The following is a 14,871-nucleotide window of genomic DNA, read 5'->3' on the forward strand; positions in this document are numbered from 1 at the left end:
CGACCTGCTGGTTTTAGCCAGTGCAGGTGGGCACTGAGCCCAACCCTGCCCCCCTCAGCCTCACTAAATAATAATTCTCTGTTTGGTTCATTCCTGCTTTAAGTAAAGTGCAATAGAGTGCTTCTGCCAGCAGCTTTTTGAACTGGTCTACCTAGGCCTTATTACTGATGGTATAGGATAACACCTATATTTAGGAATGTGCAACACTTTGTAAGCCTTAGTTTTCATTTGATTGATTATAAATTTTGCCAAACTTCAACCATTTGAGTAAAAGATTTTGGGCCATAGAATCCCTTAGGATAAATTTCTTTTGGAAAGCTTCAGTTAAAAGGGTTCAGCCATTTGCAATGACAAAGTTGAGCAAAACAATGTATTATTCCCCTATGCTAAAACTTCTTACAATCATCACACTGAGAAAATCTACTGCCTATGTTTTATGGACCAGGGACTTCCAGTTTAACATAGAGTCAAAGAGATGCTTTTTCTATCTGTATGGAAATATGTCCAGCTTCATCCAAGTTATGAGACTCTGAGAATCTCAATTCACATATACTGTATAGAATACAAGTACCAAATTAAGATTTTTATGCCATACATGACTGCTTTAATACTGGCCTTTCCTAACTTTTGAGAGCTTGACTTTGCAACCTTCATATATAGTCTGTATACATCCCCACTAGATGCAGTCATCTTCGCCCATGAAGGAAAAACAACATATATAGATTGATCTATCTATCTATCTCTAGATAGATAGATATAGATCTATGTGCTGTTCTTCCTTCGTGGGTGAAGATGACCGCATCTAGCAGGGATGTATACACATACACACACACACACACACACACACACACACACATATATACAGAGGATAAATATATATATCAAAACTATAATTACACAAAATGTTTTCAGCAAACTGCATCATTGTACATACATGTATTTTGCACATACACACACATTCCAATTTTGAAAAATGTAAAATAGTTTTGAAAAATTATTTCTCATTATTTCTTATTTTGTGTAATCCCTATCCCCACCAAAGCTGGTATAGGTGTTTTATTTCTGATACCTGTTAAGCATTACTGTAATTAGTGTTGGACAAATAGTTAATAACAGTTTATGCATTCATTAATTTCATCTTGTCTCCTGCTGATAAAATGTTCAAATAGACTACAAAACTCTGAAATTATTTTTCAAAAAAAAGTTACTCTTTTTATGAACAGTTTGCACTACATATCCAACTTGTATTTGTGCAGTGTTAGCTAATTACATAAGTAATGCAGTATTGTTTCTTACCTATATGGAATGGACCCGCACTGAACAAGTAATCAGCACAAGAATTTCAAAAATAAGGCTCTGGGTAAAATTCAGAATTCACTTTCAGTGAGTATTCAAGATTATTTTTATGGGTCTTTTGCTTGTAAAACTACCATTTGAATATTTGCAAAAAAATAATTTAAAAGAGCCATTACATGATCGTGTTGATATTTATTTCAAATTCAACTTACTTTCCAAAATATTTTCTCAACTAATAATAAAACCGCAATGCAAGTGCATTTTAATAGCTAGAAGGGAGTTAGACCCTGACATCTCAGAAATAATTAACAACTTATGTTTTAAAGGGGAGGAAATTCTGTAACAGCCAAGGAGATAAATATTAAAGTAAAATTTTCTGAAAGAACAGGAGGAGGTGGCAAGTATTTTATAGAGCTGTTAAGAGCCTTTTAACAGTTTTAGAAGTATAGTACATCACACAGCTTCTTTTAGCACCAAAAACTTTCTTTGTTACTAAAGATGCAGTAATGAAATATTCTTTCAAGCAATACGTTTTTACAGACTTTCTTTCACTTGAAAGAATGCTGGGACAGAAAGTCTACTCCCACATGGAAAGTCAGGGGGAAGAACTTCTTCTAAGAAAGCCTGCCAAGACCTCCTTGCTAAGACTACAGTAAGCTACCATCATAACTGAAGAATTGCCAAGAGACCAAGACCATTTATGTAGACATCCTAGGGCCCTTGTACAGGTAATGAGGGGTTAGTCCTTCAAAGTTGCATTCTATGTCCCCTAAATTGAAATTGTGGGTTTTATTTTTCCGTCATTCATTGGTCTTAAATCTCATGAAATGCTCAGTGCACTATTCACAGTAAATTACTGCAGGGGGCACCATATAACAATCCACCCCACTGATCTCTTTGTACTACTTACAGCAGGGGGGCGCCACAAATTGGTAATCCCCATTACAGACTAGTGATGTCTATAGCTCACAGCTCATTAATATTTACAGATGACCAAAAGTGATGCGTTTCATTAACTGAATTGTGTCATTCATTAATCCCATTAATTTAATTAACTTTACACATATTTTTACACATATTATTACTTTTTTGAAAGTTTTTACACCAATATATTTAAAATCTGTTATTCTTATTTGATTATTTCTTTAATTAATTCCTAGATTTATTTTTATTCTTATCCTATTTTTTATTTTTCTATTTCTATGTCATCAAGTAAGCTACATTTTGTAAATCCGCTTGTCTTTTTTATCTCACTCAAACAATCAACCCTATGAACAGAAACACTGAAATTCTCCGAATGCTTACAATATGCGCACAAATCTGCAGCCCATGAATTTCTTATATATATATATATATATCATTGCATGTATATTGAACTGTAGTTGTGTGCTAATTGTAAGTCCAATAATACGCTCTGCGCATTATCTCACAGGGGTCCAATCCCAGAAGACATCTGGAAGCCCTCCCACCACTCTCTTCTCTACTGAAGCCCCTGTGAGTTGCAGTGGTGGCTGGTGAGGACTCAACAGGTGAGGACACCCCAGAGGCCTCCAGCCCATTACAGATATCTCCATTAGCAGCTGGAGGTATCTGTATTGGGCCATGTCATGCAGTGGGGTGCCCTGTGGCTGTGCTCTGGCAACATCCCTGAGGAAAGCAGTCCACATCATCTTTGCCTCGACATGGCACTAGACCGCCATCCTGTTGTGCCTCCGCTCTCCCATTCTCCTGACAACATCAAGGTAGATGTGCTAGTTGGCCCGCTGGCTGCAGACAAACTGGCACATGACTTCAGGGTCCCCCAGCGCCTACACCAGGCAAGTTCTGATGAAGGTCCAACTGGACCTAGACCTATGCACCCCAGCCCACTCCATTCTCCTCTGTACACCAGACATCTCAAATAAATAAGGGGTACCCCAGGGAGCTATGCGCTCAATTTATAAGTCTTGAGGTGACAGGGATAAGGAAAGTTCACCTCCTGTCCCACCCTGTTGTTGCTGGGCAAAGTTTGGACATCCAACATGCTAAAGCCAGGCAGTAGAAACTTTGCATACTTGTTCTGGGTGTCTTTTAGCTCTGTGTATGCCATGGCACAGTAGCAGGCTACCCAAAAAGCCATGTACTGAGAGTTGGGCCCTCAATGGGAGCCCACAGGCTCCCAGTTGGGGCATGGCAGAACAGCAGGCTACCCAGTGACCCATCTGTCAAGACACCACTCCTGGAGGAACTTGGCCTGAACTGCTGAACAGTTTGGACATAGCTGGTGAGGAAATTAATGTTCACAGAACTCAACTGCTATTCATAAAGCAGGAACACTTAATGCTCGTGCAGGCTCATAGAACTCTGTTGGGTTTACATAAAACCGGTGAGCAAATTAATGGCATTAGGGCAACAAATATGCCACAGTCAGCCAAAAAGGGATTTTTCTAGAGGTGCAGGATCAAGGTGGGTAGGGGTTCCTTACGGCTCTTGCCAGGCCAAGTCTGGGGATTTTTGCTGGGCACATTACAGCTATGCTCTGTGACTATTGCAAGTTTTTGTGCCAGTCAGAACTGTTGCAAGTTTTGGCCCCACTGAGCAGCGTTCACCAGGGCTCCCCCTTGGTGTCCGAAAAAAAATTCATTACACAGAAAGACCTGCAAATGTAATAAAATGTATTTATTTTATAAATATTACATTTTTATAAACAATAAAAGGTATCATTTTGGAACCAAGAGTTCTAGATGTTTGCATTTCTTTTTGTCTCAGACCAACACAGCTACCACATACATCTCTGAAACACGGAAGATGCTGGATTTTAGCTGACTTTGGACTACAAACTCCATTGCTGAACAACAAGAAAGATTTCTATACCTCCCTGTCTGCCATCTGACCCCAGGAAAGAAATCTTGCTTGATCTACACAACAAAGAGCAAGCTCACAAAGAGACTCTCATGGATCCAGCGGGACGGGGTTCCAGCTTCTGCCTCCTCGGTTCAAAATGAAATTTATTTCCTACATATGGGGACTTTTTACCATCATGAACTTTCCCTGTGCCTGATGAAGGGTGCATGAGCCCAAAAGCTTGCAGGAAAAGATTTTTTTTTTTGCAATTTCTCAGTTGGTCTAATAAAAGTTCTCATTTTGGAACCAAGAGTTCTAGATTTTTGCATTTCTTTTTGTCTCAGGCCAACACAGCTACCACATACATCCCTGCAAATTGTAGGTACACCTAGTGAACAAGGGGGTTCACCACACAAAAATTGTAGCAACACCATATGAACAAAGGGACTTGCCACACATCATTCAGTGAATTACCATGTACATGTGACAGATAAATGGCCGTACCATTCCGAGTTTTGTCATCACAGACTAAACTACATTGGGATGAGGATTAATTTATGATGGCACAAACTCATTAAATCACCAAAAACTTGCATACATGTAAAGTGTGATGCCATTAATCCACATAAAAGGGCGACTTTCATCATGTGTACAAGTACCCCTGGATGCCTGAGGTAGTTCTGGCCCAGTGACTACTTCCTATGCCCTAGTAGTGTGGATCCAGAGAATCTTCCAGTTTCATTCATATTTTCTATTCTGCCAGCATGGCTTATTAGAACTCCAAGCCTGGTCTTCTTTTTCTTTCCTAGACCTATTGTTCCATTCATCTTTTTTCACTACCTATCTTGTGCCCTTCTGGCTCCATTAATCCTCCATCCCCAACCATCCACCCATCTCTTCCCTACATCCATTCTCCTCTCCCCATGCCAAAAGCATCCCTAAGCAATTCTCTCTCCTAATCTAACCTTTGCCCCTTCCCCAAATAAATATTCTCCCTTCCTGGACTAGACAATTATCTGCCTCTGAAAGCCAATCTGTTATCTCCTCCCCCCAACCCCCAATCCATCTTGTGCCCTTCTTCCAACCCCCAACACAAGACACGTCCCCCTCACAGCTTCTTTTCCTCCATCAGTTCATCCTCTGCCCACCAATATTCTCTAATCCATCTCCTTGCCTCCAATCCCATCAACACATCGTTGGTATCTAATTAATCAATCCTCTGTTCCTCATCAACTGATTATCTACACCTTGCCCATGCTCTCAATCAAATCCCTTCCCCCATTCTTCATTTTCCCCTCAGTCTTCCCAGTTAATTTACTACTTCAGATATATACCTGTCCCAATAAGCAATGTATCCAACAAACTCTGCCTCAAACTAGCAAGTTTTTCTTGCCCCTGTCAAAGGTCTGACTAGCCAACTGACTTCATGTTCCTCCTTCATAGCTCTCTCTCCAACAAAACTGTTCCCCTTTAACTTACCTGCAGTCTTTTTCATTCTTCCTTATAGGAGTTTAACAAACTCAGCAACTGAGCGGCTCCTACTGATTGGTCCCAGGCACAGTCATGGGAACTCTAGCCCTGCTCCTCTGACCATTCATTATGCAGCTGAAGAGAAGCCAGATAGAGAGCAGTGGTCTCTCCCCACTCAAATGAAGTAATGGACCAGAAGGAGAAATGGCTGAGGCAGCTACAAAGTATTTTTCCTCTCCCCATACACCCCTCATTCTACTTCCTTTCTCATCCTCTTCCTTCTGAGTCCCCTTCTCTTCCCCATTCCCTTCTACTTCCTTCAGGGACCCACTGCAGAAAACTTATCTTTTATCATTGCTTGCAAGAGTTGTCCCCTTCTCTTTTCTCTCCCATTCATCGTGTTCACCCATCCTAATTTCTTTCTCTCTACCTTTCTCTATTCAGTCCACCTTCCCTCCAATTATTCATTCTAGCTCAGTGTCACTCCCCTTCTGCAAGTGTCCCATTTCTTTTCTTCTCAAATGCTCCCCATTAATTCTGCGCCCTTTTCCAGCCCCCTGCTCTGTGCCATAGTACCCTGTGTTCCACAAAGAAGGACTAAGAGAAACAGTTTCAAGGTCTTTGATGCACCCACTTCTGATGGAATAAAAGACCTAGAGCAGGGGAAAGCATAGTCAGCTGAAGATGAGAGTCCTGCTGCAGCTTCCTGCCTGCCCAAAGAGGGTTCAGAGCAGGCAGCTTCACCCCCAGTTAGCTGACTAGCAACCACCCATAAGGATTTGGTCTTGGGGACTGCCATTTTGCTCCAGAATCACTTGAAGGTTCATAATTATAGCTATGTTTTTCATAGTATCTAGGTCATTTTTACGTTCTTCTCAACCAGAAATTAGCTTTTAAATCACCTACCAGTCCCTAGGCTTTGTAGGGCATGACTGCTTCTAGACATTGGTTTAGATTCTTTCTCCTTTAATTTGGAAGCCACATGCCTTTCTGTAAACTGGGGGTTTCTGTGCTCTTATCTCCCATCACTGTTTAGTGTGCTTTCCATTCAAAGAGACAGTAATCTTCCCAGAGCCAGGGAGTTAACCAGGTTGTTCATCCACTTGTATATGAAACGCATTAATATTATTCATCTTAACTTTGAGCAGTTTATTATTCCTAGTTATCTTACAAGGGTATTATACCTGCCTTTACTACATGCACATTTCTGCATAAAATCAGCCCATTCTGTAAAGCCCAAATCTAAAGCAGCACTTAGGCCTTACTATTGGGATTTAGACTGAATCTAAGCACCTAAATCCAAGACAGCAATTTATATTGGTTTGCTTCTTACTGAATATGCATTGGAGACTACAGAGGGCCCTGAGTTTTGGACAGTAAGATTACTTAAGTGTCTAAAACTCTGTCACTGCACACACCCAGAGCATCTTGGCTCAGCTGAGTGTCTCAGCACTTCTCAGACATATAGCTATTTGGGATTTACACACTAATTTTCCCTGCATCTAAATCCTGCTGAGGCCTATCCCAGTAGGCATACCAAAAGCAGGCATAACACACACTGATAGCATTAAATTCAGCAAAAGAGTAGCAACCTAGCAACCTTCATTCCAAAACACAACAGCCAAAGGAGGTGGGGCTGCCTGTGCTCATTTCCCAAGGCACTTAATCCAGGAAATGGCAAATCTGGCTTCAATGTTCCCCTTTGCCTGGGCAGGATTAAGCCCACACTGCTTGCTCCCCAGAAGATGCCCAATGCCCTAAGCTATTTTGCTTGACTGGTCCATTCTATATATATATAGATATATCTCTATCTAGCTATCTAGATAGAGAGAGATATAGAAAAATATAGATATAGATATATATCTAGATAGATATTTCTGATTTTTGTATTGCATTTTCTAAAAATCAATTAAAAAGAAAGAGTGAACTGTTAGCATTGCTTACTAGCCTGCATTATTGCTGGGGAATCTCCCACAGGTGTCAACAATGGCCTGCAGCATTGTGTAGAAAATCATTCCCATGTAGAAACTCCAAAGCCTGGTGGACTGCATCCAGGAAAGGGAATGTACTTTATAGCTGTTGTTCCACTAATGTTGAGAAATCCCATACATGCAGTCATTGATAGCTTCCTGTGTGTTTGAGGACTTTATGACACACGGCGACAGTATTTACTTCATCCAGAACAAAACCAGAAGTACAGAACCAATGTTAAATTGGTTTGCTACAAACCATTAACAGTCAGGCGCGGGACAGATATTTGGAAAGCCTAAGCCTGAACTGATTCACTCTTTTCAGGTTAGTCTAAGTTGCACAGCTTAAACTGATTAATAACTGAACAGGCATTCTCTGTTAAATCAGGATGTGCAGGCATGTTCCTACACTGGCTAAAGCCAGAAGCCGGAGGGGGCACTATAGCATGCCTGCCAGCCAAAGGGGAGGGAGGAGAGATGCCCTCCAGGGCTCTCAACCCTCCCTGCTGGAGTGGAGGGGGCATGGCCAGGCACCAGCCAGGGCTAGCAGGACACGCGGGATGCCAGCCACCTACCTGGGGGGCGTAGGGGAGCTGCTGCCAGACAGAGGAGTGGGGATGGGAAAAAAGTCCCTTCTCCAAAGCAAGCATGTATTGAACACAGCAATTTGCAAAGCATACAACAGGGAACTACCAAAAATCTTCACCTAACCAAAGATACAGCCCAGCACAACAGCACACATAACTTAATCTAACTTAAAATGTAAATCAGGAAGACAAGAGAAAGCCTTGCACAAGTCTTCTAATCCTGAGGGCAGAGTGTTTCCTTACAGCCAGGCATTCAGAAAGGCTTTGTTTAGGTTTTACAGGTACTGCTTCATAATGTAAATGTAGCTCTCTGCATTTGGTCTACAATTCCAGCCAGAAGCTGTCTGCAAGTTCCCTTAACTCCATCTCCCGCACATATGTGTGATGATTGTCAGGTCTTTGCCAACACTTCCCACCTCTGTCTGGTCCTGAACATCTTAGCTCTGGGCTTACAAGTGCAGGTCTTGCCTCTTTCCCCTGCTCCAAGATGCTGTGGAATTAATCCCCTCCCTGGCTGCAGGCAAGCTGGAAAAAAGGTTGAATTAACTTCATCTCTGTCTGGCTGCAGGAAAGCCATGGAGGTCCACAGGGTTTGCCAGCTGGGAGGCAGGGGAGAGAGGGAATGGAGGGAGGAATTCACCTCAGGGGTCATGGCAGGCCAACGTCTGGCTATACCCCACCCCTGCTCCAGCTACAGAGCAGAGGGGAGGGGCCAGCCAAGCTCTCTGGAGCAGAGCCTACCCCCAACAGCATGGTGGGATGCTGGCAGTCTCTGATTTAACTTAAATCAGCAAGGGGTCTGAGACAGACATTGCATAAACTGCTTTGAGCCAAATCAGTTAAATGTGATAGTACATTCAACTAGGTTTATCTCAAACCAGTTTCAGTCATTTTCAAACTAGTTTATGTGCACTGAGTTCTGTTACAGGTTTAAACCAGTTTCTGATCACTTAAACTGGTTTATGTGTAATGTCTGTCCCTAGCCTCAGAGATTACCAGCTTTCAGACAGCTACTGCTGCTTACTCCTTCACTGCCTGGATAGCCTTATTACTTTTTCCATCCCTGATTTAGTTAGCCCCCAAGGTGCAAATCTACCCAATCTTCTGTCTTATTTTTTCTCAGTGTACAAAGTAGGCAGTATTGCTCTGCTAAGTGCTACATAGCAGAATTGCTCATCTGAGCTGCAGATCCTGCCACACATTGGATTGTTGATGCAGTGAAGGACATGCAAAGAGATAGGGATGGGAGACATTCATGTGCTGCCCTTTCTGTTTGAAAATGGCACTGCCTCCTTCCAGGAAAGATGTTACTAGGTAAATCTTGGAATTGTTTCATGACCCATGGATGTTGTGCTTTTGGGCTCCCATTTACTGTTCTCCAAATGTCCCACGATGCAGAGGGAAGGTAGTACTGGAAAAGACAACTCCTTCTTACCCTTGCACCTGCTGTTGGTGTCAAGCATGGCAATTCCCACTTGGTATTCAGGCTTTCATTTATAGCTACGCTCATTTGTGCACAGCTGCTATGATGCAATATGCTCCAGGTTCATGCCTCAAGCTTCTCCTCTCACAGATTACCCATTCACATGTCCATTGCCTTAGGCATCTAGTTAAAGCCACAAAATACTGAAAATGTAAGCCAAATGGGAGTATGGTTTAGGGGATTGATTCCAGATATGCCTGTGACAGAGAGGTCCAGGGTCTCTCAACAATTTATAATTCAAGGCAAAGGAAAACTAACTGGAAGAATATATACAAAGACATATCCACACTACATCTGTGGACACAAAAGTTAGAAAACTATTATATTGAGCATGAGGGAGTAATCTCACCAGTCTAGAAAGAGTTATGAACCTACACCTTCACACATGAGGGATGTCTGAAGAAATGGAGTAGCCTTTAAAGTTCAGGAGAGGAAGATGGGGAAGCCTCCTAAAAGAAGTAAGGAAAAGTTAGTGGTCTGGTAGAGGTAAAAAAAATCCTTTCACATTTTCTTCACAGGAGCCAGGTTCAAACACTCCTTCATAGAAATGTTGATTTAACTTCCACCTGATATGAAAATAGACTAACACCCAAGACCTGATAAACAGGTCAAGAGATAGAAGATAAAAATAAATTTACCTGGGTAGAACAAGAGAGGCATATTAGGGCTAACCAGAATAAACACATTTCTAGAGATTTAAAAGTGGTTTTAGTCTCTGAGGACTAGCCTACAGACATGTTTTATACTAGTACAATTCAGCTGATTAGGGGGGCGTGACTTTTTTGTATTCATCTCTAGTAACCAACAGAGTTACAATGGTACAACCTGCAATGTGATAGATGCCAAGATACCATTATAAAAGACAAGGAACAACCTCTGGATGCAATTACACCAAAGGCAAGTTTGATCAAGAGTATGGAAGAAATATGAAGACAATGCAAAGACTACTCTTTAAGACATTTGTGTCTTCAAGTCCAGGTCGGTGCAGTTGTACCCATTTCTCTTCACATATGGGAAAGTTGATTATAAGCTATACCAGCACAGGAATACTGATAGTTGCATCAGAATGTTTATCCCACTACAACTCTTGCCTGTAGACTAAAAAATCAGAGGCATAACAATGGAGCCATGTGCCTGTACCTACTGCTGCACATGGGGGCAGCAACAACTTTTGGCTGCTAACTGTGCAGCTGAGGCAGCAGGCATTTTTTCTTTCCCAACCCCCCAAGAAATTGTCCAAGGTGGCTGCCTCATCTGCCCCACCCTAGTTGCACCACTGCAAAAAACTAAATGGAAAATGACCTCACTGGGCTTTTGTTCAACTTCCAGGTGAGGTACACTGCAATGTTTCTTTCTCTTATTCCTATTTTCTCTATATGTGTTCTCTCAATATTTATTAAATCTTGGGTTTTTTAAAAGACTAGTGTTATGGAGCGGGCCCATCAGCTTTTTGGGGTGGTTTCTGGAGGGGTTTCTGGAGACCACCCACCACAGGTTCTGCGTTGTCATCTTGGTCAGATAGGAATGGACAAAGAAATCCTTTCACAATAAGGTGTGTTCCAAAAAGCTGTGGCAAGTGAACACATGGGGAAAACTCTAACGACAGTGGAAGAAGAGTGAGTTGTCTGCACAACAGAGGTCACATATAAACCAATGTATTCAGTGACATCTTCAGACAAAGCCTGTTTACACATCAATTTCTTCATCTTTAAATTTGGAATACAGACAGGTGCTAATATGCATCTCCCCCAGAGGGGTCTTGTTAATATTTAATGATTATGTTTGTATCATACCTTAAAGATATAAATGCGAGTGTAACAGTATAATTATAAGAAACTATTACTTCATGGATTTCAGCCCAGTTTTCAGAGGAAAAGTGTTTAGATAAACTTTCAGATTTCTTTCTGTCAAGCTGAATTCAAATCTCAGATCATTTGATGTTTCTCTTGCTAATTACAAAAATATGTATATTACAAATTACAAGTAGTAGATTACACACATGCACACCCCTCTCTTTGAATAATGATTTGCAGCATTTCCATTATAATGAATAACTTTGTAAATACTTATCTTTAAAATTTAGCTAATATTCATATTGCATATTCATAAGAACAATGGAAAAGTTTAAGTTAATGAAAAACTAAGCAGCTCCTTACAAAAAATACCGTTCTGTTTACATCCCTTTAAATCAGTTCTGTGTATAAATGCCTACCGTGTGTGTGTGTGTGTGTGTGTGTGTGTGTGTACAGACATGACATGGATTTTAACTATTTTTCTGATACATCCAAACAGCACCATTTTTCTTTATGTATTGTAACACCTTTTAATGATTAGAATGGGCTTTAGTTTTGAAAATGCTTTTTCATTTTGAAATTGAGCTAGACAACTACACAGATGTAATTTTTAGTGCTGATAGAATTAGCAAGGCTTATGACTGCTTATGACTGTATTGTTAAAGGAAAACAAATATATTGACTTCAGTAGTCTTCCTTAGAACAACACTTGTAAGCTACTCTAGCTGAAGAAAAACCTTTTGCTAAGAATGACAAGTGACAGGTCAAAACCTTTTCTGATTTAACTTAACTAAAGTCAGTGGATTTTCCATGAACATAATTTGATTTATAAAATGTATCATCCAAGCTGGGTCAACAGAGACTTTCTCCAAATGTATTATAGGCTAGCTGGTGTTCACAACCCATGCACTTCCGCTTAAATCCTGATCCTGCAAGTAATTCCAGACCACTGCACATCTCTCAGCCCTGTTGACTTTCTTGGAAGTCCATGATGTCACAGAGGTTCACATGCATAGATTGCAGAGTGGGAACCTATATCATTGGCTCTTTGGATTCAATATTTGCAGGTGTGCAATCTGGTCACCTAACAGAATATGTCTACCCTTCAGACTGCAGTGTAGCATAGAGATAACCATGTTAACTATAAAGGAGCTATCTTGGGTACTAGGAGCGTTCTTGCCATTGCAGCAGGGAGATTGGCACAGGCTAATTCATTGATTTCACTAGTCATAAGACTTCATTTTCATGAAGATCTGGTGACCAAAAATCGCTGAATAGTTTTAGAAAGTGCATTAAAGGAGCTGCAAGTGCCATTAAAGTTTGTTAGCAACGTTTATTTGAATACTTTTGCAACAGCTACAAAATTCTAGTTATTAATGTATTTACTTGAATAGAAGATGACCCTGATTATAAGATAACCCCCCCAATAATTAGATTCGATATATGGAAAATTTATATATTTGTTATAATTTTCCGGGCACAGAATCTAATTATGGGAAGTTTGCTTTGAATTTGTCCCCCTCCCACTGCTGTAAAAAGGAAAATAAATCTGAGGGGTCAGGTACCCCTTTACTTTTTACTTCCCCCACAACTTTTTCTCCTGGCAGCCCCCTCCTCCTCTCTTTACTGTCAGGCCCTGCTCTCCATGAGCACAATGAAGTGAGGGGCAAATTTGAAAACAATAACCTTGAAATTAAGCATAACTGTAATAATTTGCATATGGTACCCATGCACTTAGTATATCCAAAATTGATACATGTGAACTTGTTTTTAAACTACTGCAAGTTTTAGCACAGGTACTCAATAAGCACTCTTTTCAGTAGCACTTTAGCATCTACTTATATGTAATACAAACTATATATGACATTAGTCCAAAGTAAAAGGCTTGTGATTTACTACATAGTTCAAGCCACAGAGACTTCACAGCTCAGCACTCCTCAGCACTGCTCAATATGTTAAAGGAATTATGTGTACTTTAGACACCCCCAACAAAGGAGCCATGAGCTAATTAGCCCCCACATACCTAAAACCAGGTGTTCTTGTCATAAGTCCTAGGATGCTCCAAAAAATTATATGCAGATGACAGAGGGCCATTGAGTCCAGCTTCACCTCATGGAGAGCAGGGCCACACTAATCATATGTGCCAAGGGTGAGAAAAGAAGGACTGACAGGGGGATTCTGGGTGAAATGTATGCAATGCTGTGGCTCACCATAACTTCAAAAAGAGTCAGCAGTAAAGGGGACTGTGCTTAATGGGCAGTACCATATGTCTTATTTAGATGGCCTATACTAACATATTCTTGTGGTAGGTTCCCATCAGTTTGTTTGCCCAGTGTGGACCATGTGTTTTATAGTCATGCTCAGTGTTGGCTACATTTACTCAGCTTCGTAGTTTCCATTGCTGAGCACATGCTGCTTTTGGCAGCAGTTTAATGATAAACAATGTTTTTAGTGACACTTTTTTGTATGCGATTATAAGATGAGTGGCTTTTTCTCCATGCCAACTGGGGGGAGGAAACCTCACCTTGCATTTGAGTAAATATGGTATTACATTGCTGCAATTTTATGTTAATTTAAGTGGCCATATAATCAATGACAATTGATATATTTTGGTGAGAAAGCGCATTTCCATGGATCATAACACCTACATAATTCTAGAGAGCTCAACACAGTGCCACACAGACTTACCTGAGCTAGGCCGGGTACTAAAAGCAGTAGTTGCATGACTGCAATTCTTTGTATGGGTTAATTTGCCCTGCTTTTGAGCAGGGCAGATCAGCCTAGGTGAAATGCTGCACGAATACAGTTATGTTATTTCTGTGACCTGAGCTAGTTCAGGTATCTCTGCATGGCACTGCCTTGTGCTTTACAGCTATACCCACAGCAAGAAGACTAATTACCTAGTGCCAGCTTTAGCACTGGTAAAAGCTCCAATTTCCCTGGGATCTCGCTATTCTCCTGAGCAGAGTAAAATGATTCTGCTAAATTGCAGCAAGTTTTTGGAAGCAGTCAAATGCTCACAAGGGATTATGCTGAGACCACCTAGCTTATACTTACTAAGTGCTGGGTTTGAAAACCATGTTTCCAGAAGTAAAAGGTTATGTTCACCTGGTGAACAGGTAATGTCCATGTCTTGTGTGTTGGCATATCTCTCAAGAAACCACAACTGTGTGTAATAGAAGAAAGTTAATTCTTCAAGATGTTCTATGTATCATTTAAATTGCCCTTTGTTCAACACAGTTCAAACTTTCTGCTGACTGTGATTAGGCGTACCATATTCATAGGGAAAAATGCATTTCTAATGGCACAACTTCTTTGTTGCAGACACAATATGATGTCATTTTCTATCATAATATACCCTGTGTCCTAAATATAAAACTATCTAAACATGATCTTTCCAAGCATTAAAAAAAAATTAAACACTATTTCTTCTTTTCTCTTTATAATTC

The sequence above is a fragment of the Crocodylus porosus genome, unplaced genomic scaffold (assembly GCF_001723895.1).
Source record: "Crocodylus porosus isolate Cpor-Errol unplaced genomic scaffold, CroPor_comp1, whole genome shotgun sequence".
Taxonomy (NCBI): Eukaryota; Metazoa; Chordata; order Crocodylia; family Crocodylidae; genus Crocodylus; species Crocodylus porosus.